This window comes from Amia ocellicauda, chromosome 11 (assembly GCF_036373705.1).
Source record: "Amia ocellicauda isolate fAmiCal2 chromosome 11, fAmiCal2.hap1, whole genome shotgun sequence".
In the NCBI taxonomy this organism is placed as follows: Eukaryota; Metazoa; Chordata; class Actinopteri; order Amiiformes; family Amiidae; genus Amia; species Amia ocellicauda.
In genome coordinates this window covers 2,177,395-2,184,494 of record NC_089860.1, presented here as the reverse complement: position 1 = coordinate 2,184,494, position 7,100 = coordinate 2,177,395, and the positions used below count along the sequence as shown (strand labels likewise).

Here is a 7,100-nt window from a genome sequence, read left to right as displayed (position 1 = left end):
AACCGAAATCCAATCTCAAAAACTGAAGAACCAATCACCTATTGATCTGACAGGCGTATAAAGAACAGCGCACAGTCTCTCTCTCTCTCTCTCTCTCTCTCTCACCTGAACCAGAAACTCGCTGCCACAGCTCAGCCTGTAGCTCTGTTGCCCGAACCGGAACCAGAAACCAACCAAGTCTTTGCTGGCAACAGAAGAGTTAAACTGGGAGAAGGAGATTGAGCCATACGAAGAATTCGTTTAAAGGACTTTTTTAAATAAAGAACTTCACAGACTGCGCATGCCTGCCTGTGCCCACCTTATCAGTGGAGTTTTACAGCTGGACAATTGACTAAGTCGACTGTATACGAAAGTGTCAGTCATTTAAATAGCTATTTGAATATTAAGAAACTCGACCCTTGGAACCAAACAGGGCCCTGCTTTCCTCAAAGACTTTGTCTTCAAATAAGTACGGTGAGAGACCCTGCTTGCCAAGAAGATTTTGTGCACAACCTTGGAGCCTTCAAACCAGTGGAAAATCTGTTTGGAAAAGACTGTTTCGCGAAACCCCAACTTCCAGGTGAATCGACTGAGTGGAAGTTCTTGGACAAAGCCGAACCGGACTGCCTTTGTTCCAAACCACACGGACCTCGTGCCGTGTGCTGTTATCTGAGTCCGAAGACAGAGAGGCCTCTCTGCGACGAAGTTCAGATAAGTTTAACAGTTTGGAGTTTGTGATGCATGACATTTGAGAAATCAATTAGAAATGTTAATCTGTGATTCATAAGTCTAGAATGTGTAATATCATTTAGTTTTCTTAAATATAAATGTGTGTTGCATTAAACTGTTTTGTTGACACAAGTTAATAGACACCAGATTATAGGTGGCCCTGCCTATCCTTAATCATTGAATAATAATCAGTTAAGGGAAATTGTGGTAACAAGTAGTGATAGGATCTTTCTCGGCACCTAAACATAAATGAGACTGATATATATATAACGAGAAGTTACCTGACATAAATACTAACCTGCATAGTTATTTAATGTCTGAGTAACAATACTAATGAGAGACTCACCTTCGTCTTACTAATCGGTATTGTAGTCAATGTGTTTATAACCTTTTTTGTTTAACGATTTGTGTGTTATCATATGCGATCCCATGGTCTTTGATTTGGTCACGGAAGTGATTTGACTTTGATTTGTTGATCTAGAGTTGAATTTTAATTAGTTTTTCCCTTTTGTATAATTAGTGTAGTGCTACATTTAGTCTTTGTTTTTGAATAAATTTGACAATTTATATCTTTGGAATTGGTGTCTGCGTCCAATTATTACAGAAATTGAGTTCTACAAGATTCCAGGATTCGTGATAAGGTGATACTATAAATTCACTTCTTTAATTGAAATTTATAAGTGTACCTTACGCTACACTACATACAGAAGTCCAAACACACCAACCAAATAATAGGCCTATATTGGTGTTACGTTTTGCAGAATGTGCGCAGATGTGACAACAGTCTGAATAGTGAATGCATCCAACAGTCCATTTAAACATACTGTATGTAGTTATTGAATACAACAATAGTCTACTATACTTGTGAATATTATAATCAGTGTTGCAATGCTGTATGATGATTGTTTGCTTATATAAAAATATACCAAAGTAGTGCGACGTCCCATAAATATCTGACTAGGTGTATTGTACTGCTACTGCCACACATTTAAAAATACAGTGCTACATTACATTAAACATTAAACACAATGGGGTGTACCCAGCTAACACACAATGTTGCTACAACATTGTAGAAATGTAATTTACATTACGCTGTGGCAATGTTGTGTGTTAGCTGGGGTATTCAACAAGGTTTTTTACAGGAATTAGTTATTTCTGACACTTATTTTCTCACACAAACAAAAGTACAAATAAGCTGCAGAATTAATGAAAAATGTCTTGCTCCCACGCGACATCTTTAGATGCTCTATCTATGCATGTTAACTTTACTTGTATTTTATAAAATCACAGAAATACCTTGGTGTAACACCCTTGATGAATATACCACAATATCCAATTGTGAGATTACTGATGTTACCATTAACAATAAGTAAAAGAACAAATAGCCTACATATAAATGCGCATGTTATCTTAGTTCGCTGCTGTACAGTTAAAACTACACGTTATTTCTGGATGGGTGAAATATGGAGTTTGTTTCCTGATTTCAAAAGAACCAAGACATTACAGTTAACTCAGTTATTTTGCCAAACGGACTGAGACCACATCTTTCTGTGGTCTCAGTTGATTTCGGTTCAGTTTGTTTGCCTATCGAAATCTGTTATTCAAACTCCTAAAACTAAACGAACCTTTGAATTATTTTTGGCAACACCATCACATTTCCTTGTAAACCCACCTTGTACTACTGCATTGGGCAATCTGCGACAGACGGGTGTCTCTGATCTTTGATCTGCATACACAGTATTGATCAAAAGTATGGTCAAAAGTATCATTTGAAGAAGCCAGCGACCCGTGAGTAAAAAAATACACATTATGATACGATCTGCAATTGCTGAATCGGTTTGTTGGCCAATTTGTGACGAGCAGATCGATATTTAAGTGGTTCACTAATATATATGGACCGGATTGGGGAATTTGAATCGATGCAGTCATATTTCAAACAGCTGAACCAGCGTATCAATTAGAATCGGTGAAGAGTACCTACTACTGCAAGGCTCTCACCCCTCTGAAACCACAAAATGTGGTGGTGGTGAATGGCTGTGGCTCTTTGTACTGTTCGATCGCCGCAGTCCTGTGTGATCCTGATGATGGAATCCTAATCATCACTCCCTTCTATGGAGTGATTACTGATGACGTCAGACTCTACAGTGAGGTCAGGGTAGTCCATGCCCATTATCGACTGCCAGCAGAGTGGCAATGAAGACCATCCACTCCACCTGACTGTACACTGCAGAGAGCATTGCCAGACTGGAGGGTATCAGTGTCAGAGCCATCATCCTGATCAACCCTCACAATCCTCTGGAAGATGTCTACTCTCTGAGTGAGATGCAAGAATTACTTGATGGAGGAGCTTCATGCCATTATTGACGAAATCTACATGCTTTCGATATTTGATAAGATGACAACATTTCTCTACATGTACTTTTGCGGTGGGCGGGATTCGAGATGACAAGTACTCTGAGAACAGTGATGTGATCTGTGCATTGGGGGAAGTGTTAGCCTTTCATGAGGTGTCAGGACCAATCCAGCACCAAGTTGCCCAACTGCTGCATGACAGAGACTGGATCAATCAGGTGTACCTGCCCACCAACATGGCGAGTTTGAAGATGGCCCACCACATGCTGGCCAGCGAACTCAAGGCCCTCGGCATCCCCTTCCTTGACCATACGTCTGGCTTCTTTATCTGGGCTGATTTCAGAAAATACCTCAGGGAAGAGACGTTTGAGGAAGAGAGTACCCTGTGGAGACTGTTCTTGAGGCACAAAGTCTTGTTAAGCTTTGGGAAAGCATTTGAATGCAGCACCCCAGGCTGGTTCAGAATTGTCTTCACTTACGAGGCCAATCAGGTTCAGTATGCAAAGACTTAGGAAAGCCCTCGTAGAATTTAATCAAGGGGATCAATCAGAAGACCGGAATAAGAGCAATAAATCGGTGAAGGAGAGGAAGCCCAGAGAACTGTGCAGGACCAAAGCTGCCAACAGGAAGAATATGAGCCAGGCAGAGACAAAATGCCAGGACCCACACTTCTCATTGGATGATGAAGATGAAGTCATGCAGGGCAACAGATATGCACTCCTCTGATTGGCTGGAGAAGAACACTCTGTAATGATTTGCCCAGGATAACCCTGAAGTGTTTGAAGTTTTCAGCAAGCTTATTGATAGACCAAAGGAGGAACAGGGTCATAAATCTAGAACATAATATGCCTGTATGTTTGTTTGTATTTAATGGCCTGTATGTTTATTGGTCTTTGATGCAAAAAGTATTTTGCAACTTGAATTGAAATGGGGCAGTTTTGAAGTGTATTTTTTTTAAATATCACTCATACACAGTCAATTTACATAACTTGCACTACGATTGCCCTTGCCGTTATAAAGGCGTAATTCACTGCTTTTAATTCAAATCAATAAACAGCTTTGATTTGTAATGCAAAAAAACAAACAAAAAAAGAATCAGTGAAGCGTTACACCCCAAATACGCAAATTATACTCCATTATATACACATATATATATATATATATTGAAAAAGGTAGTTGTGTTTTTAAATTAATGGAAATAGCAACTTTTCGTAAATCAAACAGGCTATCTGAAGGGTTTTCAGGAATGGATTATGTTCGGATAAGGAAAATAACCTGTATATATGACTATGTACTTATCTATGAAATTTACAATTATTTATATGAATAGAGGTTTCTATGCATATGTATGTTGTGCAGACCCGTAAATTCTTTACCATCTACCCCTTGATTGAATGATTGTCATCTTGTGGAGCTAGTCAGCACAGGGTGTAGGCAGGAGTCTTACAAGGTGTAGATCTTCTGTATATATCCTGGTAACCCTTCTCATATTGTTATTCTAAATATGTATGAGAAATTGTGGTAGGCTTAACCCTACGTGGTGCCCAAATAAATCTAATGCAGAACCGAAGGTCATGAAGGTCAAAAAGGTTTATTTTCTTCATATTGACACCTTCTGTGGTTTCATATACACTCACCTAAAGGATTATTAGGAACACCTGTTCAGTTTCTCATTAATGCAATTATCTAACCAACCAATCACATGGCAGTTGCTTCAATGCATTTAGCGGTGTGGTCCTGGTCAAGACAATCTCCTGAACTCCAAACTGAATGTCTGAATGGGAAAGAAAGGTGATTTAAGCAATTTTGAGCGTGGCATGGTTGTTGGTGCCAGACGGGCCGGTCTGAGTATTTCACAATCTGCTCAGTTACTGGGATTTTCACGCACAACCATTTCTAGGGTTTACAAAGAATGGTGTGAAAAGGGAAAAAGATCCAGTATGCGGCAGTCCTGTGGGCGAAAATGCCTTGTTGATGCTAGAGGTCAGAGGAAAATGGGCCGACTGATTCAAGCTGATAGAAGAGCAACTTTGACTGAAATAACCACTCGTTACAACCGAGGTATGCAGCAAAGCATTTGTGAAGCCACAACACGTACAACCTTGAGGCGGATGGGCTACAACAGCAGAAGACCCCACCGGGTACCACTCATCTCCACTAAAAATAGGAAAAAGAGGCTACAATTTGCACAAGCTCACCAAAATTGGACAGTTGAAGACTGGAAAAATGTTGCCTGGTCTGATGAGTCTCGATTTCTGTTGAGACATTCAGATGGTAGAGTCAGAATTTGGCGTAAACAGAATGAGAACATGGATCCATCATGCCTTGTTACCACTGTGCAGGCTGGTGGTGGTGGTGTAATGGTGTGGGGGATGTTTTCTTGGCACACTTTAGGCCCCTTAGTGCCAATTGGGCATCGTTTAAATGCCACGGCCTACCTGAGCATTGTTTCTGACCATGTCCATCCCTTTATGACCACCATGTACCCATCCTCTGATAGCTACTTCCAGCAGGATAATGCACCATGTCACAAAGGTCGAATCATTTCAAATAGGTTTCTTGAACATGACAATGAGTTCACTGTACTAAATTGGCCCCCACAGTCACCAGATCTCAACCCAATAGAGCATCTTTGGGATGTGGTGGAACGGGAGCTTCGTGCCCTGGATGTGCATCCCACAAATCTCCATCAACTGCAAGATGCTATCCTATCAATATGGGCCAACATTTCTAAAGAATGCTTTCAGCACCTTGTTGAATCAATGCCACGTAGAATTAAGGCAGTTCTGAATGCGAAAGGGGGTCAAACACAGTATTAGTATGGTGTTCCTAATAATCCTTTAGGTGAGTGTATTTCATATATATTTTTAAATGGTTAAACCTGTAAGGGATAAAATAGATCCCCTCTCTTCCTTAAACTAAGCACAATAAAAAAGAATTGAGGAGAAAATGGAACACATTGAAATTGGGAAATTTTGTTTTATATATTAAAGCCAGCTACATACATGTAGCCTTACCAGAATTGTTAGGTCTATTCAATGACAAGCTTTGGGAAGATTACATCTGAGTGAATAGATGCCTAGAGCCCCTTGTTTATACTTGTGTTCACTCAGAAATATAACGTGGGGGAAACCAATCACTATTGACACAGCCACGTCTGAGGAAGATATGGAAGGCATAACACAATTGTTTTTCCACCAGTGACTTCAAAGTGTCCCCAGGGAAAGGAATTGAAACCCAGAAGACATTGAGAAGCAGTTCAAATTAGGGAATGGGATCTAATGGACTTGTGATGTTCAATTGCTGGAACATCAGCATAGACTAGCAGAGGGAGGGGGACAAACACAGCAAAACCTTTTTATTAGACATTCCCATATTAAAGATGTGAACCCAATAGCTCAGATAGTTTCAGTGAACCTGAAGTGGTGGTGGTCAATTAATACTCTTTTAACCCTAGATTGGTAGAAGTAATTTGCTAAATGTGACTGCAAAAATAACGGCATCATAGATTTAGTTCCATTTAGTATTTATGAGGAGACTTTACAGTAGACTGACTTCACCGTGTGCCTCAAACACACCACTCCAGAAACTAAATTTAAACCTTTAATTTAATATAGTCCAATAATATTGTTAGGTATGAGTTTTTATTGTATAAAGGTATAATATAACCCCTCAAACTCTGAAGCATTTTAAGAAAAGACTCTTATGAATGCATTATTGAGCATTACAAAAAAAATCTGAAGGAAACTATTCCTTTCTATGACATAAATAAAAATATGTATCACATTCAAAAACTCGCTTTTTTTGCCATTACCCACGTGACATTAACCATACTTATTTTATTCTCATCATTAGCTAGCATATTCAGTACTCCAGATTAGGTTATATGTAGAAAACATAAAATAAACAGCAAGTTTAAACTAAACATATGTTTTAATGATTGAATTAAATAAATTTAAAAAATGATTACAATTGTTTGTTTTGTAAAAATAAATAATAGCTTAAATAAATATGTCAATTTTAATTTGTAGAATTTGTTG

At 39.0% G+C, this 7,100-nt stretch overlaps 1 pseudogene; it reads left to right on the top strand.

Moving 5' to 3' along the window:
• Positions 1 to 2,460: 2,460 nt before the first annotated feature.
• LOC136763549 (1-aminocyclopropane-1-carboxylate synthase-like protein 1 pseudogene) lies at positions 2,461 to 3,572 on the top strand (annotated as a pseudogene).
• Positions 3,573 to 7,100: the final 3,528 nt, after the last annotated feature.